The sequence below is a fragment of the Trachypithecus francoisi genome, unplaced genomic scaffold (assembly GCF_009764315.1).
Source record: "Trachypithecus francoisi isolate TF-2019V2 unplaced genomic scaffold, Tfra_2.0 Contig01474, whole genome shotgun sequence".
Taxonomy (NCBI): Eukaryota; Metazoa; Chordata; class Mammalia; order Primates; family Cercopithecidae; genus Trachypithecus; species Trachypithecus francoisi.
Window position 1 is genome coordinate 20,623,167 of NW_022681435.1, and position 27,904 is coordinate 20,651,070.

At 45.9% G+C, this 27,904-nt stretch overlaps 1 long non-coding RNA gene and 1 pseudogene across 2 annotated transcripts in view; both read left to right on the top strand.

Annotated features, from left to right (window-relative positions):
• LOC117062354 overlaps nucleotides 1-18,801 on the top strand; it is a 33,450-nt gene extending 14,649 nt beyond the window's left edge. The window contains exon 2 of the long non-coding RNA XR_004428318.1: nucleotides 17,221-18,801. This is a non-coding gene — a long non-coding RNA (uncharacterized LOC117062354). The remainder of the gene's footprint in view (nucleotides 1-17,220) is intronic.
• Nucleotides 6,954-7,996, top strand: LOC117062339 (annotated as a pseudogene). The gene has a single exon (XR_004428313.1). The product of XR_004428313.1 is annotated as an NADH dehydrogenase [ubiquinone] 1 beta subcomplex subunit 5, mitochondrial-like (transcript).
• Nucleotides 18,802-27,904: the final 9,103 nt, after the last annotated feature.

A 27,904-nucleotide genomic window follows, 5' to 3' on the forward strand; every position in this document is an offset into this window, starting at 1 on the left:
AACTAATTAAACTCTAGACTTTATATGAATTTGATTAGTTTTCCATTTAGGTTTTTTTTTTTTCTTTTTTCTTTTTTCTTTTTCTGGGATCCAATCCATGATGCCACACTGCACTTAGCATATATAGATTTTTGAGGAAGGTGATTAAGCACTGGGCTTTTCATGGTTTTGCTTTAAAAAAAATCGAATTTGCTTAAACAGAAGGAAGGAAATTGCACAAAAATCAACACACTTTGTTGAAACTTTGTTTTTGTATGACAAATAAAACTTAACCGAATAAACTCACAGGTCGGATAATTACAACACACACACAGACACACACACATTCCTCTTGACAGAATATAAAGTGCAAGATTAGAACAAAGGGAAACTAGGTGAGCGATTAGTGCTGACTGCCTGCTGTCCACTCAGACCGCAGCCAGCCACCAAAAGCCTCCCTCCCCTGGAGATGGATTTGCCCCACGGCCTTCCCAGCATCAAGTCTGCTACTCAACAAGCAGAGTGGCAGGCCGGGGCCTGGAGGTCAACCTCACAAACTGGGACTTGCCCGAGACTCATAAGGGAGGCACTGGTAGAGCAGGGGCCAGAAAGCAGGTCTTCCCATGTGCCTGGGGTCTCACTCCATGAGCTGACTTCAGGCACACAGCGTACACCCAGGCACTGGCTTCCAGGACGAACCTGGAGCATGTCAGACTCATGCTGTGAGAGGAAAAGGGACAAATCCCAACACCATGAGAAAATGTAGGAAAGAAAAATGCTTCCAGACTATCGCTAACCTAATATTTTCTTATTTCTCAAACTTGGAACACCTTTGCCCATTTTCAGATCTCTGGGCATGTTCTCAAGAAATCCTGCTACTTCCAGTGATTAAAAGCCCCCTGGGAGAGCACTCTTGGGCACTTATGATTCCAATTTCTTTATTACAGTCTCATGTTTCCCAACTAGAAATACCACAGTTAATGTATCTATGTTTAAAATATAGCACTCGAAGTATTTCCTAATGTTTCACTTAATCTTGCATTTCTCTGGCACCTGTAGAAATTAGGAGCCTGGGGAAAATAGTGATTAGCAAGCATTTATAGCTGATAGCACCCTGTAATTGCAAAAGGAACTTTTAAATGGTTTTAAGCCACTCATTTCCCAATCCCTTTCCTGTGAGAAGGTGGCTCTATTCCAGAAAGTTTGTTAGGCCATTCCAAAAAGTTATAGCACATATGTGCGGGAGACAGAATCCTCGCAGTTCTCAAGCCCAAGTTTGTCTGCTCCTGTAAAGCTTATGGGGGCACTTCCTCAGCACAGAGCTGGGTTATAATCCTGAAATCAAGTGGTTGCCCTCTGCAAACTTCCACCCCATTAGCGCCCAAAAAAGGGGGAACCGTTCACCCTAGCGAACTTCAGTACATAGAATGCACAAATCACTTGGATGATTTTTCTCTGACATGGTAAATCCCAGCTTCCTCAAGCTTTTTCGTGTCATTCCATCACATCAGCATAATACTCTTTAGGAGACCATCTTTTTTAAGCAATAAAATGTAAAGTGCAGGAACTATGAGTTTCAGTCTTTAGTTGTGCAATCTAAAAAGCTGATGGTCTGAGGGGTGCAGGGCCAGGCCCCAGAAAGGGCACAACTTCAGTGAAATTGCTCCTCAGTTTCCCCTGTTCTTTAAAGAGGAGGTGGCCCCTAACATAAAATAATGCATTACTTGGCCAGGGGTGCAGTGGCTCACACCTGTAATCTCAGCACTTTGGGAGGCCAAGATGGGTGGATCATCTGAGGTCAGAAGTTCAAGACCAGCCTGGACAATGTGGTGAAACCCCATCTCTACTAAGAATACAAAAATTAGCTGGGCGTGGTAGCATGCACGCACCTGTAGCCCCAGCTACTCTGGGGGCTGAGGCAGGAGGATTGCTCGAACCTGGGAGGCAGAGGTTTCTGTAAGCTGAGACTACACCACTGCACTTCAGCCTGGGCAACAGAGTGAGACTCTGACAAGAAAGAAAAGAAAGGAAAGAAAGGAAGAAAGGAAGAAAGAAAGAAAGAAAGAAAGAAAGAAAGAAAGAAAGAAAGAAAGAAAGAAAGAAAGCATTACTTTACTCATTGTGGAATCTCAGGTATCTGCAGGAGTAAGGAGGAGCAGGAAGAGGAATCCTGCTCCTCGGTCTCTCAGCTCAGACCATGGAAGCTGCCTGGGAGATCGCAAGGCACCTATGGCCTCCTCCGTGTACTCTAGGACCATGGTTCTCAAAGCCTAGTGTGCACCAGAATTGCCTGTAAGTTGGGGTGGGGCCCACGTTTCTTACAAGTTCCTGGGGGTGGCTCCTGAGGCTGGTCTAGGGACCAGGGCACTCTGAGAGCCGCTGGGCTGTACCTAACAAGGAGCATCCACGCCACGCTTCTCTGACTCACTGTGCTGCCAGACACTGGATTTGAACTAAGATGTGTGCTGTGATTCCCGCCAACACCACCCATATTTCCTGTTTACTGTCTGCCATAACAGAATACCATAGACTGACATCCAGCTAGCACTTTGGGAGGCCGAGGCAGGCAGATCGTGAGGTCAGGAGTTTGAGACCAGCCTGGCCAACATGGCAAAACCCCGTCTCTACTAAAAATACAAAAATTAACTGGGTGTGGTGGAGGTGCCTGTAATCCCAGCTACTTAGGAGCCTGAGGCAGGAGAATCGCCTGAACCTGGGAGGCAGAGGATGCAGTGAGCCGAGATCACGCCACTGCATTCCAGGCTTGGTGACAGAGGAAGACTTCGTTTATTAAAAAAAAAAAAAAAAAAAAGAAGACCATACACTGGGGGGCTTAGACAGCAAGCATTTATTTTTCACAGTCTGGAGGCTGGAGGTCTGAGATCGGGGTGCCCACGTGGCCAGGCTCTAGGGAGGAGGATGCCTCTCCAGGTACAGACTGCTGCCTTCCAGCCACATCCTCACTTGGCTGGAGGAGGCTTAGAGGGCTCTCTGGAGGTCTCTTTTGAGTGTTTGTTTTGAGACAGTCTCACTCTGTCATCCATGCTGGAGCACAGTGGTATGGCCATGGCTCACTGTAGCTCAGCCTCCTAGACTCAAGCACTCTTCCTGCCCCCAGGCTCCTGGGTAGTTGGGACTACAGGCATACACTACCACATTTGCCAATTTTTTTTTCTTTTTTCTTTTTTTTTAAAAATTTTTTGTAGAGATGGGATTTTGTAATGTTGCTCAGGCTGGTCTCAAAGTCCTGGGCTCAAGCAATTGCCCGTCTCAGCGTCTCAAAGTGCTGGGATTACACAGCACCTGGCCTGGGGGCCTCCTGTATGAGAGCGCTAATCCTATTCGTGAGAGCTCCATCCTCTCAACCACCTCCCGTAGGCCCCACCTCCTAACACTACCACACCAGGGATGAGATTTTGACATGAATTTTGGGGTGGACACAGACATTCAGTCCATAATAACCATGTTTAAAGTGACTGAGCTAAATCACTTATGGGAAAAACAACAATTTTTAATGTGGAAAAAAGAAATCAACTGTTTTGGTGTTTTTAAAGGGAAATGCCTAGGCTTTAAAAGTCTCGCCTTTGAAACAGAATAGCGCTGATGTGCTCCTGTGGAGAATATGGAGCTACTCAGGTGAATGTGTACTTCATTCTGCTTCCTAATCTTAAGACTCACATTTTCTACAACCTCTGAGCTAATCTTGTTTTACCAGCCACAGAGTACACGTAAGGGTTGCTATGTTTTAAGGCTAGAGCAGAGGAATACTGAAGAACCAGTCCAAAAGCAGAAAAAGCCAACAGACGCAGAGATTAAAGTTCTAGCACATTTCCGTGCTTAAGATGAACGGGTTCCAAACTGCCCCATTTGCCACTTAATGACCTCCTTTCCCTCCACCCACAGCTGCATTTGGGGAATGGAGCCAGAAGAAACATTTTCCCATGCTTAGTGGTTCTCCTCTTCCTTTTCCTCTGGTAAGTTCTGGAAGGATTCTTATGCAATCAAAGAGCATGAAAAATGACTTGCAAGAGGAAAATAGACAAGTCAAAATAAAAACAAACAAAAAAAATGCAAAGGGCGTGCATGGGTTCACCAAAACAGTGCGACTGTCATTCTGTGTGGGAAATCAATGGTCAGGTCAAAGATCTTCAATTGGTCTGTTAGCGACAAAGTTGAAAGCAAATGTGTATCTAGCCTTCCCGTGTTTCTGTGGGCTTTGCTCCATGCTTTCACTGGCTTTATCTCAAGCCTATTGGACAATTATTTTTGGCTCATTCAGTGAATGGCTTTCGGTCACTTTCTTCTGTTTTGAATGCTTAATGTAGGGCTCATCCTCATGTACTATAGTATTCAGAATATTGTTGGAATTACTATTCTGATCAGAATTATTATTCTGATCAGACTTAGTCGATTAAAAATTGACCAGCCATTAGATGGAGTGTGATGTTGGATGGGGGCTGGGGCATTCTAGAGGGGTCAACACAGGCCTTGCTTTGGGGGTCTCACAGCACCAGGAGGGTGTAATAGACACAGTCATGATCCCCACTGGGAGGCTGCACATCCTGATTCCCGGAAACCACAACTATGTTGCCTTACACAGCATCAGGTACAGGTAAGTAAAGAGTCCTGATGTGGGGACAGTATTTTGAAATATTTGGGTGGGTCCGATGTCCTCCAAAGGGTCCTTTTAAGGAAAGAGAGAGATGGGAAAGCCAGAGAAGGAGGCGAGACAACAGAAGCAGAGGTCGGAGGCAGGGAGGTGTGGAGGCGGTGTGCTTCTGGCACTGACAGTGGGGGAGGGGGCTGTGGGTGAGGGAGGGCAGGCAACCCCCGGGAGCTGGAGAATGCAAGGACACAAATGCCCCCTTGCAGCCTGTGGAAGGAACGCAATTCTGCCATCACCTTGGTTTCAGCCCAGAAGACCCACTTTAGACTCCTCCAGGACCATAAGGGCATAATCTGCATTGTTTTAAGTCACTACGTTTGTGGTAGTTTGCAACAGCAGCCATAAGAAACCACATAGAGGAAGAGGGATGTAGAGAGGATGTGGAACGAGCCTGAGTACCCCACATGCCTGCCCCGAGCCTGAGTGCACTTTCCCCAGGCCCAGGTGCAGCAACCTGTCCCCAGCCACCTGTCCCCAGCTACCAGCAGGGGCCTGTGATATTGGTTTCCAAGTGCAGCACAGGCAGCCTCGGCCAGGGTTCACCTCACCCCCACTGCTTACCACCAATCTTTAAAGACTCTGGATACATTAAATATTGTATAAATTCTAGGACAGTATTTATCAGATGTGGGATCTGAGAAGCAGCTCCTCAGTAGGGAACCCACTTAGAGTTCTTCACCGAGGTGAGCAGAGAGGCCACACACAGCACCCACGAACAGGAAACTGGGCTAGGGAGAAAAAGATTTGTTAACAAGAGATACTTCCCAATAATATTCTGAATACTGTAGTACATGAGGATGAGCCCTACTTTAAACATTCAAAACAGAAGAAAGTGACTGAAAGCCATTCACTGAATGAGCCAAAAATAATTGTCCAATAGGCTTGGGAAAAAGCCAGTGAAAGCATGGAGCAAAGCCCACAGAAACACGGGAAGACTGGATGCACATTTATTTTCAACTTTGTAGCTAACAGACCAACTGAAGTTGGCCCTCCCTGTCCTGCACCCGACACTTAGAAATAAACCAAAAAGGAGGTAAAATCTAGTCCCCCAAGGTCAGAGGAGTAGAGACTCCCAGTGGCTCAGAGCATAACTGTCGTTCAGCCAGATTCTTTACTCGGAAAATAGATACAAGACTTGATTTACTTTGGGGTTTGTGATCGGGACTGTGGCCACAGGAAAGAGGACCAGGGATTGTTGGGTTGAACTCTACACATCATTTATCCAACAAGCTCTGAGCACCAGTGCACCAGGTGCTATGCCAGGAAATGAGATACAAAGGTCCAAGAAGCAGTTCTGGGCCCTCCAGAACCCCACCATATGGAGTAGAGGGGAAGGAAGTGAAGCACCCAGAAAGATGTAAGTAATTACTTATAACAGAAAGTGTGGCTGAATAACTTGAGACCCTGTGGGACATACTCGGTGAGCAACTGGTGGTCTTGTCTTGCTCAGCAGACTGCTTGGCTCGAGTGTGCAAGTTAACAAAGCTTTGAGGATATCCTGGGGAGAAAGTGGTTGCTTCTGCTTAAGAGGAGATTTGGAGGGTCAGAGAGGGAAATCATAGGAATTAAACAGCTGCCCTAGGGAAAAGTATCTTGGAGAAAGAATAGAAACATTTTAAAGGGATTTTAGAAATCCATGTGATTTGCAATATAATATCCTTCTCCATCTTTTCAGACATATTCATAAAATTGACATTAGTTTTCCATGCTTCTGGAGTTTGTGGAGGGAATTTTGAGTTGCAAGGATATGCTAGGTCTATCAGTTAAGATTCTGCTTAGGCTATGTAGAACAGAACTATCCAAAATAATAGTATCTTAAATGACATGTGTATTCCTCTCTCATGTAAAGGCAGTCCAGAGCTGATATGGCAGGTCCATGATAAGATCCAGGCTCCTTCAAGTTTCCTGCTTCACTCTCTAAGCAGTGGCTTCCATACTTAAGGAAACCTCTTCATCTATCATAGCTGCTGGAGCTCCAGTCATCACATCCGCCTTCCAGGCAGCTAGAAAGAAGAGGGAAGGGTGACTGGGCGTGGTGGGTCATACCTGTAATCCCAGCACTTTGGGAGGCTGAGGTGGGCAGATCACTTGAGGTCAAGAGTTTGAGACCAGCCTGACCAACATGGAGAAACCCCTCCTCTACTAAAAATACAAAATTAGCCGGGTGTGGTGGTGTATGCCTGTAATCCCAGCTACTCGGGAGGCTGGGTGAGGAGAATCACTTGAAACCAGGAGGCAGAGGTAGCGGTGAGCCGAGATTGCACCATTGCACTCCAGCCTAAGCAATAAAAGTGAAACTCTGCTGTTGCTCGTAGTAGCCATGGTGGGCATGAGTTTGTTGCGACGGGTTTCGGTTACCGCAGTGGCAGCGCTTTCTGGCCGCCCCCTTGGCACTCGACTCGGATTTGGGGGCTTCCTCACTCGTGGCTTTCCGAAGGCTGTTGCTCCTGTTTGACACAGTGGAGGCCAAGGGAAAAGACTATTTGTCATCAAACCTTCTGGATTCTATGACAGCCGTTTTTTGAAGTTATTGAGATTCTACATTGCATTGACTGGGATTCCAGTCGTAATTATCATAACTCTGGTGAATGTATTCATTGGTGAAGCTGAACTAGCAGAAATTCCAGAAGGCTATATCCCAGAACACTGGGAATATTATAAGCATCCCATATGGAGATGGATTGCCCGTAATTTCTATGACAGTCCTGAAAAGGTTTATGAAAGATCAATGGCCGTCCTTCAAATTGAAGCTGAAAAGGCTGAATTACGGTTAAAGGAGCTGGAAGTACGAAGATTGATGTGTATGAGAGGAGATAGACCCTGGTATTACTATGAGACAATTGATAAGGAACTTATTGATCATTCTCCAAAAGCAACTCCTGACAATTAAGCATTTTTTTCTCCAAATACAAAGTATGTTCTCTTTGTTGGAAAATAAATTAGTAAATATATTCTGTATTTTTGCTCTCCATGAAAAACAAAAGAGCTTCTGACATTACTGTCTCTCAGTGTTGGTTCAGATTGAGGCTTTCGTTTAGAAAGTTTGGCTTCCAGTCCACAAAGAAGGTTTAATATGTACTAATAAAAACTGGAGAAATAGGAATTTGTGAACTCCTAAAGTTGTAGCAACTTTGAAAGGTTAGTGTTTTATTTACCTGACAAATGGAAGTTATAGAAAAGAAGTTTAATTATGTTAAGCACGAGTAATTATAGTATTTTGTACAAATGCCTGTGCTGTAGATGTCTGTATTATTGAGGTACAACTCAGGATTTTAAGTTCCATAAAGTATTGAACCAACTCTGTAATGTTAACTCCTTAATAAACAGATTTTCAATAAGCAAAAAAAAAAAGTGAAACTCTGTCTCAAAAAACAAAACAAAACAAACAAACAAAACCAAAACAAAACAAAAAAAGAAAGAAAGAAGGGGAAGGGCAAAAAGGATATACCGATTCTCTCAATAAACTTAGGCTTCTGATATTAAGGAAGAAGAGAATGGCCGCTGAAGGCCAACTGAACAGTCTCTGCTTCACTCAGCCCAACCTATAAATAGGAGTGGAGTAAAAGCAAGAGGGGCAGCCCAAAAATCCCCATGTGAGTTACAGATGTGACAAAGCTGCCGTGACGAGATACAAAACGTCTATGAGACCATAAAGGCAGCTGGAGCTGACTCGGATTGCATGGGCTCTGAGAGGCTTCCCAGAGGAAAGTGCGCAGTATTCAAACTAAGCCTTGAGGCATGTATGAGAGTCCACCAGGTGAAAGGGGAATGGCATTCCAGTGGAGAAACAACCAAAGAACAGAAACTAAATGGCACTTTCCAAACTCTCACACCCTGGGCTCTTCTTATGCCATTTCTGTCCTGGCTGGGTTTCCTGCAGTGGAAGCCTGCAGCCCAAGTGGCTCTGCACGTGGCCCTCGGAAGTGACTAGCAGCCTGCTTATCCCCAAGGCCCAAGACCAAGCCCCAGGCCTTGCCCGCACTGCAGAGCCTCTGCAGGATTGAGCCTGCACGCCACCCTCTGGCTCTCCTCCCATCTCCATTGCTGCTGCCTCTCCTTCTGAAGAGGGAATAACTCAAAGTGTTGACAACAGCACCCCCAGCCACATCTGAAAACCTGTCCCCAAACGGCCAGAATGCAGGATTTGAATCAGCCTGCTCTGTGAACCCGCAGACCTGGACTGCCACAGTCTTCTCACTTCCAAAGATGAGTCTCTATGTGTGCATGAACTTCATAGGACCAAGTTCTTTTCAAGAAACACTCTAGTTCAAGAAAATCTAAGTATGTGTGTAAATGAGGCCATGGGTATGCTGGTTAGCTTGATTTAATCATGCCACATTGTAGACATATTTCAAAATATCACATTGTACACGTGTATCAAAACCATGTATCAAAACATTACATTGTATACATGTATCAAACATGAATATAACATAATGTATACAATTATGATTTGCCAATCAGAAATTAAAATATATATATATATTGAGATAGGGTCTGTGTCACCCAGGCTATAGTGGTGCAGTGGCACGATCATGGCTCACTGCAGCCTCAACTCTCCAGGCCCAAGTGATCCTCCCACCTCAACCTCCGGAGTAGCTGGGACTACAGGCCTGCATCACCATGCCTGGCTAATGTTTTGTATTTTCTTTTTGTAGAAACAGGGTTTTAATATGTTGCTCAGGCTGGTGTCAAATTCCTGGGCTCAAGCAATTTGCCTACCTCAGTCTCCCAAAGTGCTGGCATTACAGGTGTGAGCCACTGAACCCGGCCAGAAATTTTAAAAATTAGTTAAAAATAATAAATAAATTCAGAGAGATGATGAGGAACTGCATTCCTGAGACTAGAAGAACAAACACAGGCCTATCAGTAAAAACCTCCTCCTATTTCTTGGCTCTTTGCACATATTACTTAAGGCGTCTGGCCAAGACTTTGCACCATTTTTCCTTCCATGCTCTTTCTCCTGTTGACTGATTTCAATTTTTTATGTATTCTGCATGGAATCTATTATCATAGCCAGGTGTGGTGGCTCATGCCTGTAATCCCAGCACTTTGGGAGGCTGAGGCAGGTGGATCACAAAGTCAAGAGATCGAGACTATCCTGGCCAACATGGTGAAACCCCATCTCTACTAAAAATACAAAAATTAGCTGGGCGTGGTGGCATGCGCCTGTAGTCCCAGCTACTCGGTAGGCTGTGGAACCCAGGAGGTGGAGACTGCAGTGAGCTGAGGTCGTGCCATTGCACTCCAGCCTGGCAACAGAGTGAGACTCTGTCTCAAAAAAACAAAAACAAAACAAAACAAAACAAATCTATTATCATATTCATGTATTGCAAACACTTTCTTCTACTCTGTGGCTTTCCAAATCACTCTTACTGGTCGTTTTTGAACATATAAGTGGTTGATTTTAATATAGCTCAATTTATCAAACGTTTCCTTTATGATTAGTTTACTTAATGTCCTATTTAATATATCTTTTAGTACTCAATACAGGTATCCGCCTACAAAAACAAAACCCAGTCATCTTCAGAAGAAACCTGTGCAATAACATTTGTCTGTCCTTAGCTGAGTGACGGAGAAGTATTGGCATCTCTCTTCTCTAATCAGCACATCTTTTTATTGTAGTAAAATACAGGTAACATAAAATTTACCTTTTAAATAATTTTAAAGTGTACAATTCCATGGTATTAAGTACATTCACAATGTTGTACAATCATTACCACTACCTAGTTCCAGAACTTTCTCATCACCCCAGAAGGAACCCATGAACCAGTCCCTCTCCACTTCCGTCTCCTTCCACCCACTGGCAACCATGGATCCACCTTCCCTTGCTCTGGATTTGCCAACTCTGGCTATTACATATAAATGGGATCAGAGGACACATGTCCATTTGTGCCCGAGCTTCTTCCGCTGTGCATTATGGGGTCGAGGTTCATCCGCATTGTGGCCTGTGTCAGTGTCGCACTCTTTTTTACGGCTGGATGATACGCCACTGTGTGGAGAGATGGCATTGTTTATTCAGCTGCTGATGGGCCTCTGTGTTGTTTCCACCTCGTGGCTATTGTGAATGATGATACTATGAACACTGGCTTACAAATGTTTGTTTGAACATCTATTTTCAATTCTTTTCAGTATATACCTAAAAGTAGAATTGCTGGGCAGTATAGTAATTCTGTTTTTAACTTTGAGGAACGGCCAAACCATTTTCCACAGCAGCTGTACCATTTTACATTTCTACTAGCAGCATATGAGGATTCTAATTTCTCTACATCCTCACCAATACTTGTTATTTTCTGGTTGTTTATTATTACTATGGCTATCCTAGTGGGTGTGATGTGATATCTCATTATGATTGATTGATTGATTGATTGATTTTAGACAGTCTTGCTCTGTCACCCAGGCTGGAGTGCAGTAGTGCGATCTCGGCTCACTGCAACCTCCACCTCCCAGGTTCAAGCAATTCTTGTGCCTCAGTCTCCCAAGTAGCTCGGATTACAGGTGTGTGCCACCACACCCGGCTTTTTTTTTTTTTTTTTTGGTATTTTTAGTAGATATGGAATCTCACCATGTTGCCCAGGCTGGTCTTGAACTCCTGAACTCAGATGATCCACCCACCTCAGCCTCCTAATGTGCTGGGATGACAGGCATGAGCCACCGCACCCGGCTGTCATGTTTTGATGTGCATTTCCCTGATGACTAATGATGTTGAGCATCTTTTGGTGTGCTATTGGGCATTCATATGGCCAACACTGGCTGCACCAATGAGAATTGGGTGTAGGTCCTAGGTGGCTTATACAATCAGCAATTTTAAAAAGTTGTTATTTCATTTTCAGAGGTCAACTAGAGGAACATGAATTTAATCTATACCACTTGCATTCTTTTTCTGCTTTTTTCTAAAAAATATGAAGTTTTCCTCTCATTCTGAGAACTTTTTCTCATATCACATCAAATACATATCTGCCATCACCATGGAGGAAGGGTAAGAAAATGACTTCCATTGAGAAACAATTTTGCAACAACCCTGGACTTTTTTTTAATTGACTAAACATTTTGTCTCTTTTTCCAGGTAAGGAATGGCAAGGTTTTCTTCCATCTGCATGTTTGGCAGCCTATTTCTGTGTGGTACCCTTAGTCCCCAAGAATAAGCCATCAGAAGACCTGCATAGCTAAAATCAGCATTCATGGTGTGGGTCACTTCTCATTATAAAAATGCTAGTGTTTTTTTCTGTCCTGCTGCCTCACACCAGGCACATTCTCCATTTCTCAAGGCAGATAATAAATATACAATTATGGCTTAAATGTAATTGAACAAATCAAGAAAATGAATATACTGCCTAGGTTTACAACTCAAAGATATCTATTCATGCTGGAAGAGGAGGGAAAAAAATGAAAAACAACAACACAAAGATTACAGGCATGTGCCTAAATGGAATTTAACAATCCCTCCCTCATCACCACCTACTTGGGAGTGGTATAAATAGGGCATTCTCTTTTGCTGTCTAGGACTGCTTGATTTTTCTTTGAACCATAGAGATGAAATATCAATAATGAGACAGTTCTTGCACCATACAGGCCAAGAACTTTCTCATTTGGAATCAAATATCATCCAGCAACTCTCTCTTAGAACCCAGTGCCTTCCACGTGAAGCCCAAACCAGATGATGAGAACACATGCAGTTGCTCAGGCGACGCTCCCAGGTGAACTAAACTTTAAGTCATCTCAGGCCAGGGAGCGGCCCTGGGAGGGAAGAAGCCATCTTGGAAGTGGATCCTCCTGCCTCATCTGTTCTAGACTCAGACATAGAAGGAGGGCTTCCCCATTGCAGGCTTTCCAAACTCTGACCTCCAGAATCTGTGAGCATAATAAAAATCGGTTGTTTTTATGTCACTAAGTTTGGGTGACTTTTTTACAAAGCAGTAGCGACTATGACAAACTGACACATGTATAATATTATGTCTTCAAATACACAGATGTTGCAGGTCTTTGCACTAACCTAAGTCTCCTTTCTATCCTTTTTTTATTTTTAATTTTTGAGACAGTTTCAGTCTTGTTGCCCAGACTGTGGTGCAATGGCACAATCTCGGCTCACTGCAATCCCCGCCTCTTGGGTTCAAGTGATTCTCCTGCCTCAGCCTCCTAAGTAGCTGGATTACAAGTGCCCACCACCACGCCTGGCTAATTTTTTGTATGTTTATTACAGACGGGGTTTCACCATGTTGGCCAGGCTGGTCTCCCCCTGCCTCGGCCTCCCAAAATGCTGGGATTACAGGTGTGAGCTACCTGGCTCCTTTCTATCCTTTTTTAAAATTATGTAATTTTCTGCATAAAGGATATCCACATTTTATGTTAAATTTATTGCTACTTTATTTTGTTCTTGTTACTGTTATAAATGGCAACTCTTTCAATTACATTTTCTAACTACTTGTTGCTTCCAGCAAAACTGCTACATTTAATACAATTAATTGGTTCTTTTTAATTTGGGGTTTTGTTTTAAATGTATCCATCCTAATTGAAACTTTATTCTTTGACCAATATCTCCCCATGCCCCCAGTCCTCATAACCACCACTTCATTCTCTGCTTCTCAGAGTTTGACTTCTTTAGATTCCACATATAAGCGAGGTCATGCAGGATTTGTCTTTCTGTGTCTGGCTTATTTCACTTAGTGTAACGTCCTCCAGGTTCATTCAGTGAGTTTTCTGAGAAACAAATTCTTTTTGTTTTCTACTTAGACAATCGTATGACCCAAAAAATAATGACAGTTTTCTTTATTTCTTCTGGTACTTAAACTTTGATTTCTTTTTCTTATGTTGCTGCATGGGCTAGGACTTTCATGCAGGGTGGTGAGGATTTCTTCCCACTGTGGCATTTTGTTTTCTATTTGCTTTGCTTTGTATTTGGTTCCTTTCATCATCATTTCCTGTTTTAAAAATTGAATTTATCAAGGTTTCTTTAGTTTTCCTCTTTCTTTCCTTGTTAGAAAGTTAGTTTTGATTTCTATTTTAACACATATTCCTACTTTTAAAACCTCTAAATGTGAACCCCCTACTTACTTGCCCCTATGGGTAGGCTCAACATTCCAGAATATTCTGTCCAGATAGCTCTGAATCAAATTGCTCTGGATGAAAAGATACCAGGAATAGCAGCCTTTTCCAGTTCAGGGGTCCTGGTTTCTGGGGTTTCTTCCCAAGCTGTCGTGCTAAAAAAAAAAAGGCTTAAGACAATTTGGCATATATTAATTCTTGTGTGTGATTTGTTATTCAACACTGATTCCACTCAGGATTATTGATAAGGTGTATGTCACAGCTGTTTCTCTCTTTCCTACTCAATGGTCACAACACCTGCCTACACCTGGGTGGCAGGTATTGGCCCCTGGTGAGTCGCCGCCAGATTCCCAGCTTCAAATGGCATCTAGCAAGCAGCCCACAACCCATCTCCCAATTTTCCACTACAATACTGGGGAGTATGAGCACTCTTACTGCCAATCTCCTTAGCTAAACTAAATAAACACAACTCACATTTCCCTAAAATGGCATCCAAGTGGTCAGAACCATTTGGATATTTCTTGGTGAAACAGAAGACATACAAGCCATGAAAAGGATGGAATTTTAATTTTGATAATGAGTGACAGTTTGGCTTCTCTCCCAAAGTGGTCTAGTTTACTTGGATTTCCTAACTTAGCTCCTTTATATTTTCCTAGCTAAGCTGAAAGTTTTTCCCTCCCTTTGGAGAATGGGTCTCCCTTGAATATGCTGGAATTCATTTCCTCTCACTCAAAATGAAAGCTAGTGAAAATTTCTATTATTTTCTGGAAAAAAAAAAAAACTACCCCCTCAGAATGTCTTCACTCAGAATTCCCTCCTACTTTCCACATCATTTTTTGATTATCTTAGTTCCATTCTTGTTTCCCTAAATTAGTCATTTTTAAGAGCTAAAACTTCTCTAGGTTTCCTACCACATGCTACGCACTTCTTTTTTTCTTGTGTGCCTGTCTCACTCACCGTGCTCCCAGAAACCAATCCTCTTCTTGGATACACCTGTTGATCATTTTTTCACAGAGGGCGTGGCCTGGCAAACATCTTAGACTGCAGCTGTCTTGATTTCACCCTCATTTTTGAAAGATAAGCTAGCTGAGTATACAATTCGAGGATGAGAGCTATTTTCTCTCATTAAAAAAAAGAAATGTTACTTGCTGGTGTTTAATATGGGTTGAGCATCTTTAAACCAATGATCTGAAATGCTCCAAAACCTGAAACATATGAGTGCTGACATGACGCTCAAAGACACCCTCACTGGAGGATTTTGGATTTTCTTTTTTTTTTCTTTTCTTTTCTTTTTTTTTTTTTTTTTTGAGAGAGTCTCACTCTGTCGCCCAGGCTGGAGTGCAGTGGCGCGATCTCGGCTCACTGCAAGCTCCGCCTCCCGGATTCACGCTGTTCTCCTGCCTCGGCCTCCCGAGTAGCTGGGACTACAGGCGCCGCCACCAGGGATGCTCAGTGGGTAAATATAATGCAAATATTCCAAATCCAAAAAAAAGTCAAGATCTGAAACCGTTCTAGTGCCAAGCATTGTGGATAAGGGATACTCTGCCTGTATTGCCGATAAGAAATCTAGTATTACTCTAATTGTCATTCCATGGTAAGAGATGTGCTATTTTTCTCTGAAGTTAATCTTTGATATTTCATAGATATGATGAGTCTAAGTGTGAGGCTGCTTCTGTTTTTCCTGATTCAGACATCACATGCTTTTCAATATGAAGACTTAAGTCTTTCTTAAATTCTAAAACGTGGCTGGGCATGGTGTCTCAGGCCTATAATCCCAGTGCTTTGAGAGGCCGAGGCAGGTGGATCACCTAAGGCCAGGAGTTCCAGACCAGCCTGACCAACATGGTAAAACCCCATCTCTGCTAAAAAAAAAAAAAAAAAAAAAAAAAAAAAATTAACTGGGCGTGGTGGTGAGCGCCTGAAATTCCAACTACTTGTGAGGCTGAGGCAGGAGAATTGCTTGAACTAGGGAGGTGGAGATTGCAGTGAGCTGAGATGGCACCACACAGCACTCCAGCCTGGGCAATGGAGCAAGACTCTGTCTCAAAAAAAGAAAGAAAACAAAAATCTAAAAAATATTAGCCTTTACTTTTTCAAATACTTTGTCTTCTCCATTCTCTGCATGCCTTCCCTCTGAAGGAAGCTCTGTGGGTTCAATTATGTCTAAGCCAGTTTACATTTCCTCTGGGCATGTGTTGGAAGTTCTCCTCTCATGTCCCACGCTGTTCTGTGTCCCTCCTGCGGTTCCCTCTGCCGCATCCTGTCCCATGTTCCTGGTGGCTTCTGCAGACCTGCCTACCCGCTTGCACATACTCTTAGTCACGGCTGGTTTACTGCGTGGTACATCAGTTGAGTTTTCATTATCACAACCACATTTCTTCTTAATAGAATTCCTACTCGTTCCTTTTTAAATTTTGCCTGTGCTTTTTTCATCCCCTCTCCTAAGACTTCAAGCACAGTTTTGTTGACATATCTTCCAGATTCTTCCGGGGTGTGCTTTATTCTCATTGCCACATCCAGTCACTGGCACTGGGCAGTTTGTTCCCCCACGTGATGTGTAATACTTGGCTTCAGTGTGAGCTAATTCCATATGTAGACGTGCACCTGCCCTGGGGCGTGGGCCATCCACAGGGCTCCCAGGTTTCCTCATCTCTGGGCCAGTTTCCCATGTTCTTTTCCCAGCTCATAGGCAGTGTGAATTCGGAGCCCATACCTTCAACTGGCCCAGAATTCTGCCAATGCTTTTTCCACGCCTGGCCTAGAGTGGACGGGATGCCTCTGAGCTGTGTCCGCGGTCAGAGGGACAGATTTTTCTAACTCCCAGATCACAGTTGGGGCAATCCTCCTGGCTCCCTCATGAATGACAAATCCCAGCTCTGTGTGGAGTGTGGGGCATGAGGCAGGGGACAGGGGACAGCTGTGGGCTCAACTCCTTCCTCCAGGCAGGTGGAGGCAGAGCTCTGAGCACTTTACAGTGCACTGAGTTCCCATCTTGGTTCTCGGCTGTGGCTTGGAGTTGCTTCCTTCTGGCGCTAGGGAATTTCAAGCGAGGATCTGAATTTCCAAATGTTTTGTTATTTTATGGAGCATATTTATGTGTTTGCATCAGGGCCGCTCTGTGACGGGTTGATCTCCATATCAGCTCCCCCACCATGGGGGTTATGGGGACAGAACTGGAATTCTCAGTTCATAATATAACCAAGTTGAGCTCGAAAGAAAAACCCAAGGACGTTACATCCTGGTGCTAACGGTGGGCGCTTCGAGTCTGAGAACTGTTGTGTTTCCCTGGACCGTGGAAGGGGTCATCTCTGCCTCTCCTTCCATTTTCAGGATCAAACCTGTGCCTGGCCCCGCCTGGGTGCCCGCACAGCAGACAGCTGCCCCTCACTCATGCTTTACAGATGTCGTCTCTAATTCTCATAACTTTTTGAAGTAGATACGTTTTTTGTTCCTTTTAAAAATTTCCTATTTTGTGCTAAAATACATTTGAAATAAAATGTACCATCGTAACCATTTTTAAGTGTACATTTCAGGATGGAATACATTTGTGCCGTTGTGCAACCTTCACCACCTCCCATCTCCAGAACTCTCTCCATCCTGCAAAACTGAAACTCCGCCCCGGGTGCCCCTACCCCTCCCTGCCCCTGGCATCGACACTCTACTTTCTGTCTATGATCTTCACTGGAAGTAGGTATGTACTTTGTCCACATTTTAAAGTGCAGAGCCTGGGACCCAGTGAGATAAAGTCCCTTGCTTGTGGTCACTCGATAGAAGATGGCAAAGCCGGGCATCCCACCCAAGGTCTGTGTCCACAGCCTCCGCTTTGGTGGCTACTACACTGTGGCTTCTTTCAGTTGAGTGCAGAGGAGGAAGGGGGATTACACTGCACAGCCTCAGTGGTGAGATGAGATGAATGGGTGGAAACTAAACGTAAGGAAAGTAAGGAATGGGTGAGCCTCTGGGAAGGGTGGCAAGTTCCCAGAAATTCGAAGAATCGAGGTCCTGAAAGGATGAGCCAGCAGGGACAAGGCAGAGGGGACCCTGCCACAGCTGAGTGATGGCCTAGATGCTCGTTCGGGGTGCTGTCCATTCTGGGACTCTAGCGAAACGGTTTTCTGTCTGTTCAGAGTCTGCCATTCATTGGACTATAATGCCCCATTTCATCTAATTGATGACCCAAATAGCTTCAAGTAGCTCTCTGCGGGTGGCCAGCCGCTGTGGAGGGTGTCCAGTTACAGGAGCTGAGCACACTGGATGCCTTTTATCTTCCACAATGGGCACTGTACGGTGGGTCCCCCCTCATCAGGATTAATGAGAGCTTTGGTTGCAGGGCCCCCGCCTGTTGCCACGTGACAGTCTCATAAGCTCACCCGGGGGAGAGGGGAGAAGCCTGTCAGGCCACTGAAGTGGGCAGTGGAACCCAGGAGAGGAAGAAAGAAAGGAGAGAGGGGGAGGGGGAGCAGAGACAGGGCCATTGAAAGCGTTTTCCAACAATGGACTTGGATTGGCTTCCCCTGCCCCTGTGGCTACAGTACTGACGAAGAATTCATCCCTGTCCAAGGAGAGTGAAGTGGGTTCCATGAGGTGAGACCTGCTGGCACTCAGGGTGCATGGGGCCAGGCCTGTGTCCACGTATCACCAGCTTACTGAGGAGTTGTGTGGCCAGGTGCAGTGGCAGTTTCTCTCAGTCGCGTTCAGAGCTGAGCTACCGGGTTCTGTGTGAGAAGGGAGCCCATCCCTGAGCCTGTGGGACAGGTCTCCTTTGGTCAGTTGGAGCGGGTGGTCTGTGCCCCTCCTCGCCCCATGTGTCCTGGCTTGGTCTCACCTTGGCTTCCTGGCCTTTCCAGGGCCCTGGTCTTGTCCTCACCCTAAGGCAGGCCTCTCCACCTGAGGGGCCTTCACACTGAGATGCGTGCTGGCCTTCCCAGGACCCTCATCTCAGTGGCTCTAAGCTGTTCACCTTCACCCTGGATGCCTAGGAGGGCAGTGGACGAAGAACAAAGAGGGACAACTCCCTGCTACCAGCACCAGAAAGGCGTCTGCTGACTCCCTCAAGTCCTCTTTTGCAGATATCTACAAAAGGCCTTGAAAGAAAACAGAACTAGAATTATGAAGAAATCTCTGCTGTGGTGGCTGCTTTCACTCTAGTCCCATCGCCCCTGAGGACAATTGGAAAGGACCTGTTTATCCTCTGTAGCCCTGGGGGATGCCTGCCCTAACAGCCCTGGTCCTCGGCTCCCAGCTGGGATAGCTGGAGGCAGTGTGGCTCCAGGCCATCCTCTCTCTGCACAGGCATGGTTTTCCAAACACAACCCTGGTGCTGTGCATGCAAAGGGAAGGCGATCTGCCATCCTGTGGCTTTTGTCTTAGGAAGGTCCTCCCCACTGAAGTGAGCACAAGGATTCAAGGATGAACAGTGGGAAGAGGATATAAAGCCCCAGTGGGGCGGCTTCATCCCAGACAGAGAGCATCTTCAGCTTTGGAGAATGCTCTTGAGGCTGTCTACAGCTATTTACATCCTGAACCCTCTCCTTCTGCCCATTTATTATTATTATTATGATATATTTTTTGAGACAGAGTCTTGCCATATTGCCCAGGCTGGAGTGCAGTGGCTCAATCTCTGCTCACTGCCACCTCCACCTCGCAGTTTCAAGAGATTCTCCTGCCTCAGCCTCCTGAGTAGCTGGGATTGCTGGTGCATGCCACCACGCCTGGGTAATTTTTGAATTTTTTTGTAGAGATGGGGTTTCACCATATTGGCCAGGCTGGTCTCAAACTCCTGACCTCAGGTGATTCACCCACCTTGGCCTCCCAAAGTGCTAGGATTACAGGTGTGAGCCACCGCGCCGACCTCCTTCAGCTTATTTAGCCTAAGCTCTCAGCATTCCAATCAGCTCTCCTGTGTCACACTGATCAAAGTGCTGGCACAGACTAGAAGGAACGAGAACAAAGTGAACACGCATGGTTCGAAAGACAGGAGCAGCACAGCATAACTGATGTCACCACTGTTTGGCTTGGGGGGAAGCGAAAACAAGAGCCAAAGCATCTTCATCTTCTGTTTTATAACCAAGGGGGTGCACCTGATCTGGGGCAGGTCATAGTCTTGAAAGAAATCATTTCTGGGTCACGGATTTTCCTAAAGAACAGCCCAGGTCACCCCAGTTATAGCAGGAGGTACTCGAGCTCAGGGACAGTGTCTCCTTGCCTTTGTCACTCAGAGCTAGGAGGCACCTGGACTCAGTGGGTGTTCATAGAGGCGGTGGCCTCAGCACAGCGCAGTGGGGGGCCTCGGTGCTCCACAGACACTGAGAGGCAGAGAGGCCGCAGCACAGGCCTCTTGGACTCTGTGTGTTGTTTGATGCAAGTCCACCTTAGAAACGCCAGAAAGAGAAGACAGGAGAGACGGGGAGGGAGGGTGCAGAGACGGAGCCTTTGAAAGTGTTTCCAAGACAGAGCCTCATGGATGCCAGAGCAGGACTGAGATGGAAATTCATGGAAGTTAAATTTATGGAAGCTCTTGGCAGGCTGTTGAGGGGTGTTTGGGGGAAGCGGCCGTAAGTGCTGGTTTTAAGTATTGCTTGTGCCATTCAGAGCACGGTGGGCGGTGGAAGCCCGTCATTCCGGGACCTGGTCGGGCAGAGCATCAGTGCGTCACAGACTCCGGGACCTGGTCGGGCAGAGCATCAGTGCGTCACAGACTCCGGGACCTGGTCGGGCAGAGCATCAGTGCATCACAGACTTTTCCCTCCAAGGTACAATTTTCTTTCTTTTAAGTATCGACAACATTCTGAAACCCCCACAAAGCGCTCGTAGGCAAAGTCCTGTGTCTTCATGGGACACACTCATTTGTAATACGCAGGGCCTCACTGAAGCTCTGCAGACTGCGCTACACCCCTGCTATGGGTGAAAATTCCTTTCCAATGATGCAAATTGTTACACTTAAGTCCTCAAATATCATTCTTCTCTGTAGGGTCCTAGAGACCCTTGCCATGTTTTTCTTCTGTCACCCTCGCAGCCTCGCCTGCTCTCTTCCCCTGATTCCAGCCATTTGTCTTGGGCGGGAGTCACGCCTCACACCAGGGCCCTCTCTGCTGTTGTCTTTGGTGTCTGGCCACAGGGCTGCTTTCTAGATGCTACAGCCCCTGTGCTGAGCCAGGGGGCCGACGGTTTCCCACCAAGTCCTGTTCACACCGCAAGAATCTCCCAGAATATCTCAGCCTTGGAGCCATGGCAACCCTCCTCATGTGAGGGCTTCCTTCAAGTGATTTCCCAGGGCAGACCCGAGCCAGAGCGATAGGCAGAGGGGGCAGCCACGGGCGGGTCCCCGGCGTCCAGCACCCCCGTGTCAGAGCCAAATCTGGGCTGGGTGCATCTCCTCACTGCCTCGCTCTCCCACAATAGCTGCAGTACTTAGTTTGGGTTGAATTAATAATTCTAATGTAATCGTGTCATGTAAAGAGAATAACTGTCCATGTAGCCATGGAAATAAGCTTATAGTGGTCATCCCTAAATAGGAAAGTCGAGCCCTGCGAATGTTCACAGCATTTTTCTGAGCTACAATCATCAAAGCATCAACCTCTATCAATCACAGGGTGCTCTAGTTAGAAAAATACCACCACACAATCACTCCATAAACACCCATTTGAGCACCAACTATATGCCAGGCACTGTGTGTGGTGCTAAGGATTCAGGAACAAATAAGGCTCAGTCTCAGGCCCCGAGTGCACTGTGCCCAGCGCTTCTGAGAGTTGACCACATCTGACCCACAAACAGGGAAACCAAGGCACGCATGCACTAGGTGGTGACGACGTGGTGTGAACCACCTATGCCCTTCAGCCCTATGCATTGTTGCCTCCGACCCTTCTGAAGTTTGAGGGCATTTGATCCTACTTAATAAAGTAAAACCCAACAAAATACAGAGCTCAGAAGGAGCTCTGAAATGCAGGAGTCTGTGTTTCTGCAAAATACAGAGCTCCGAAACATAGGAGTCTGCCTTTCTGCCAAGGTGAACCACTGACCACCAGCAGTCCATGTGTCTTGTGTGCTGTCAGCCTCTGAGGCTGGCTCTTCCCCAGGTCTCTCCATTTGAAGTGCCATGGCACAGACCCCATGCCAGCAGTGAGTCTCCTACATTCAAGGGCAGAGGCCAGCAGGGCCAGGCATGTGCTGAGGGAGGAGAGCCTGGCTCCCAGGGCATGGGCTGCAGGTGTCATTGTTTTCCTCTCCGACCCCAATGGAAGAGGGTGGCTTGAGATCCTGCTATGGTCTCCAAGGCCTGCACGGAGACACCCTCCCTAGGGCTCTCCTCTTGGCCACCTGCCACAGGTCACAGGGCTCATTCTCCCATTGGAAGGCTCGCAAAGAAAGAACGCGTTCCCACACACCCGGAGGAGGGGACACCCACTCATTTCCAAGCCCGTTCCCAGGATGAGCAGCACAAAAGTGTTTCATCTTAAATGACTTCATTTGGTGGCAAATACAAAAGCATCGTCGTTTACTCATGCTTTAAGGAAAATAATGTCTCTTTTTTAAAAATACCGTTATTTAAGTTCAGGAACTATTTGGAATCTTGAGGTACGTTTAAAAAAATACCCCCTTCCTTTTGACCTTCCTTAAAGACCTTGTCAAAAGCTCTGGGTGATTTGTAATCTGCTAGTCTCCATGTTAATATCTGCAGCTGTGAAGCTTAGAAATGCTCTCAGGTTCGCGTTAGTGAAATCTTGCTTTGCAGGAGAAGAAAGTTTCTCAGAACAGTGTGGCTTTAGGTTAAAAGGATAAAATAAACAAAGTGGAAATTAAGGGTTTCCTTTTGGGAACTTGATGCCTTGGTATGGGCACAATCTTTGTGTACAGGTTACAGCAATGGTGTTAATCACTAACATGTGTCTAAAAGTCTCTTTCCCAAAGCATTCACCTTCGGACACAGAGGTGGCAGGGCAGGTATGGAATCCTTACCCTTTCCCCTAAAAGCCTCCCACAGGAGCAGGTGGTGCTTGCCTGGCCCTTCCTGCCCTTTCCCTGCAACGCACAGGCAGCCTCGCTCTGCTTCTCAGACCCCAGGGTTCACTCACCTCTGGCAGACACAGGGACCGCATCCTTCGCTCTCCTCGCTCTGCAGTTCTCTCTCTTCAAACAAAAATGACCCTTCACTCCCCAAAGCTGATTTTTTGTTACATTTAGGAGGTCAAGTAACTTGTCAAGTGTCTGCATGGTTCATTCATCCAGACGAAGGTGAGTGGTCGGCTGATCATGAACCCCCAAAGATGCCCACATCTTCATCCTCAAACCTGTGAACAGCTCCTTCTATAGCAAAAGGAACTTCGCAGATGTAATTAACTTAAGGATTCTGAGATGATCCAGGTGGGCCCTAAAAGTCATCACAAGTGTCTTTGTAAGAGGGAGGAGGTGTGACCACGAAGGCAGAGCTTGGAGTGAGGTGGCCACAAGCCCAGGAACAGGGGCAGCCACCAGGCACTGGAAGAGGCAAGAAGGAAATTCTCCCTGGAGGCTGCAGAAGGAACTGGCCCTCTGACACGTTGACCTCATGAACCTGAGTGTGGGCTCTGGCCTGCAGAACTGTAAGGGAATAAATTGTTGTTGCTTTAAGCTGGTAAATTTGTGGTCATTTGTTACAGCCGTAGGGAATGAATCCAGGTGTATTATGTAACAATTGACTCTCCCTGAAATGCAGTGTTTGCTTTTGTAGAGGGGAGTCCTTGGTATTGGAAATTAATATGCACTTTGTGGAGTATTCGGCAGAGTGAAGGGCAGATTTGCGAGAGGGGCATTTTTCACCCACTTCTAGCTGGTCCTGCCGCAGTTTACTAGTGTAACATTGGCCCCCTGGCCATGAAGAACTATACCAAAAGTATATGAGTATTAGCTGGTTGGATTAGCACTAGCTAGTTTGCAAAATGTCCTAGTTGATTATTTTTCCCTGCCAAAATTTGGCAAACCAACCTGGCTGATCCTCAGAATATGGCAGGGGAAGATTTAAAAAAGAATGCTGACTCTGGAGTCATCCCTAGAGATATTGATTAAGGAGGTTTGAGATGGAGCCTGCATATTTGCATTTTAAAACGTTTCTATGGGAGTTCTCATGGTTTGCCAGCTTGGGGAAGCAGAGTTTCCCCAGTAGTTTAAGAAACCCAGTGCCCCAGTAGTTTAAGAAACTATTTACTTTCTAGCCCTCAGGGAATATTTATTAAGCAGAGCCTGGCTTCAGGGACTTGACTTCCTCCGGAGACAGAATTTCATGATCAATTCCAAGAGCCCAGTATAATTGTGGCAAGGAAATCCTTCATCACACTCAACTCAAACTCCTTATTCTGTAGGGTAAGTTGGACACATCCATGCAAAACATTCACTGGGCACCTGTAATGTGCCAGGCACTGGGCATATACAAGTGAACTAAACAGGTAAAAATACCTGCCCTTCCAATCTAAACTTGATCACCCCCTTCTGTCACCCGTGCTTGGCTTCCTGAGTCATCCTCCAGTCCATTCCTGACCCAATCCACTTACTAGCCTCATGGCTCTTCTTTGCATTCACCTCCAAGTTCTCTTGATTCCTAGATGGTCAGGGATCTGTGAGAATCCCATGCTGATCACTGGTCACTCATTGACACCCACTGGGCACTAAGCTGAGTGGTGGGGACATGGAGGTCCCCTCATGGCCTCAGGGAAGGACATGCACTGATTGTATCCACAATGACAGAGCTATGTGCCAAGGCTAAGGGGAGTGCAGAGAAGGGGACCAGAGGTCGTCTCAGAAGAGAAGGGGAAAGGGAGAAATGGAAGAAATGGGAGGCACCCTGAAGGACGGGGGCACCTGTCTGGTGGAGGAGGTGGGGAGAATATTCCAACATGTGGAGAGGCACGGAGGCAAAGAGGACCGTGAATGTCCTTGTGATCTCAGTCCTCGTTATTCAAATGGCCACAGGAATGACCTAAGCGCCTGTAAAATCCTCACTCAAAGACCCCCTGGTTTCAGGAGGCCTATTCCTGCCTCTGACAGTCCCCTCCTGCCTCACTGCTCCCAAATCAGTCCTGGACTAGCAGAATTCCCTTCCAGACCCCAGGAAAACCCCAGTCTACCTTCCCTGATCAGTCAACTTTGCCATGCTGACTCTAGGTATCCCCCTTTTGCGAGCAGAGGAAGCAGCCCACCTGTGCTGTGTTATTAACATGGACAAGTCTCACCTGTTAGCTGGTAAAGCTCCTTCAGGAAGACTTCAGGTTAGAGCTGAAGTCCATGATAACAGCACCCATTTGTGGCTGTGAAATACTCCGCTGTCCCCTTGTGAATGAGTGGTAAACTCCAATCCTGTTTCATCAGGCGTCCACAAAGGCTCTGTGGTTGCTCCTCATCCTCCTCCATGGCATACTCTTGTCCACATAAATGTCTGTCTCCAACACTTTGCATTTACAGTTTTAGTTTTTCTTTCCCAACCAATTTCTTTTTTTAGTCCCCAATAAACCTTCTTTTACAGATTTCCACTTGTTTCTTCCAAGGAATTAGAAGGCTTAATGTCAATGTCAATTTCCAAAGCTGGTAGCAATTGAGAAAAGTGCTTTCTTCAGATCAATACCTCCTCCTAACTTGACATTGAGCTATTAATAATTGCTTGGTATATGCTTTCACCAGGAAAAACATAACCAATGGAACCACAATATGTGGATATAAAACGAGCTGGTTTTCCCTGAGACAGATTTTTATGGAAAGGCTTAAGTGCTTAAAAGAGACAGAAAGGTATCTTAGTTCACTCCACTCCTGTTATCCACTAAGCTCATTACCACATCACCAGAAGTGAGGTCCATTTGTTAAGATGCGCTTCAGTGACTTGTTCTGCCAACCATCTATCAGCACGTCTCCCTCTCCAAGATTCCAGATTGATGACTCCTCTGCCTGTTTCAGCAGCTTGCTCAGCATTGTAAGTTATTTACAGCCACTAATTGACTTGTTGGGGTCCCTTATGAGTCGACCGGAGACATCTTAGGTGGGTTCCACTCCAAACGTGAAATCCAGTCACCCTCCAGGGGCTGCCCCCACACCCCTGTGGCTGCCCCCTTCCTCCTCCTCCTCTTCTTCTCCAGAATCCACATCCTCGCTTGGGTACCCCAGCAGAGCAGAGGGTGACAGTGGCCTGAATGCCCTGCCTTCTCAGCCCCAGCCCTTCATTCTCTATACCATGTGAAGTTGAATAAGATTTTCTCAAAGGGTTTAGAACAACTAAAGGGAAACAAGTGGTTGAATAGGAAGATTTTCAACTGTGTAGTATAGGACTGCCTCCATAGTCCAAGGGGAATGTGACCGTTAATATTAAATGTCAACTTGATTGGATTGAAGGATGCAAAGGATTGTTCCTGGGTGTGTCTGTGAGGGTGGTGCCAAAGGAGATGAACATTTGAGTCAGTGGACTGGGAGAGGTAGACCCATCCTCAGTCTGGGTGGATGCCATTTAATCAGCTGCCAGCATGGCTAGAATAAAGCAGGTGGAAGAAGGTGGAATAGGCAGACCTGCTGAGTCCTCCGGCCTTCTTTCTCCCGTGCTGGATGCTTCCTGCCCTTGCACATCAGACTCCAAGTTCTTCTGCTTTTGGACTCTTAGACTTATACCAGTGATTTGCCAGGGGCTCTAGAGCCTTCAGCCACAGACTGAAGACTGCACTGTCAGCTTCCCTACTTTTCAGGTTTTAGGACTTGGACTGGCTTCCCTGCTACTCAGCTTGCAGATGGCCTATTGTGGAATTTCACCTCGTAATCATGTGAGTCAATTCTCTTGAATAAACTCTCTTTTATGTAGACATCTATCCTATTAGTTCTGTCCCTCTAGAGGACCCTGAGTAATACAGAGAACAACACTAAAACAGGCCAAGACCTGAGCAGGCTTAACCCCTTCTCTTGCCCAAAATGTTGCCCCAGAGACAATGCGGTTCTCACCAGCAGTACCTTCCCCTGCTGGGATTTCCCATTTAGGATGTGCCTCTTAGTACCAGAAGAACAGTCCGGGCTGGTGTGGGCTCTCACCAGCAGGCACCCACATCTCCTCACCCATGTGTCTCTTTCTTCCAAAATCACTCTGGTGCCAACTGGTGAAACACACACACTCCCAAATTCAATGTCATGAGAAGCAACAGGAAGAATACAAACATCCTCCTAAGAACACAATTTGCAAGATCTTGAATGCTGACATAGGAGCTGGTACATTACTCATCTTGGACAGACTTTATTTTTTGTCACCACAACTCTCTCTGCTATGATTTGAATGGGTCCCCCAAAGTTCATGTGTGGGAAACTTAAACCCAATACAACAGTGTGAAGAGGCAGGGCCTTTAAGCAGTGCTTATGTCATGAAGGAAAAGCCCATTACTGCTGTTATCGGGGGAGTGGGTTCCTGGGTAAAGGGACATGTTCAGACCCCTTCCCTTCTCTCTCAAACACACTCTTTGCATTTCTGTCATGGAAAGTCTCAGCAAGAAGGCTCTCGCCAGATACCAACATCTAGATAGTGGACTTCTCAGCTTCTAGAACTATGAGAAATAAATTTCTTTTCAGCATAAATGACCCAGCTGGTGGTATTCTGTTATAGCAGCATGAAAGTGACTAAGATAGCCCCCAAACCCTTTCAGATTATGTTTCCTTAGGTTTGTTAGAGGTAAAAAAACGGGATTGTTTCTGAGATATCTGCCTGCTTTTCTAGCCTCACAAAGACCCAGGTACAACTTTAAAAAGACTGCTTACAAACGCCTGGAAAACACAAGCCATCCTCTTCACCTGGGAGAAAAAGGAAAGGAGGGGAGAAATTGAGGGTGAAATGTGCTTTTCCTTTCACTTATATATGGCGGGGAGTGAGGGTGCATTTTAAAAGGAAACTCTCATGAAGGGGAGAGGGGTCAGAGTGGCTTTCCCCAGTCCCTCATCCTGTCGCCTGCCAGGAACACTGAGTATTCTGCAAGCTTTGCAGCAGAGTGGCTCCACCAGTGCACTTACGAAGACTTGGCACCCCAACTGTGAAGGCTTTCCAATTTTTGTACTAATTTATGTCATTTATACTTTCAGCATCATTGTAGATGTTACTTCTAAAAAATGGTACCATCTCACTCAATATTTTCTTTTCAAAATAAGAGAGCTTCCATGGAATCTCTTTTTAAGTAAATACTACCATAAGATAGCTAGACGATAGACAGATAGACATGGATGGATGATGGATGGATG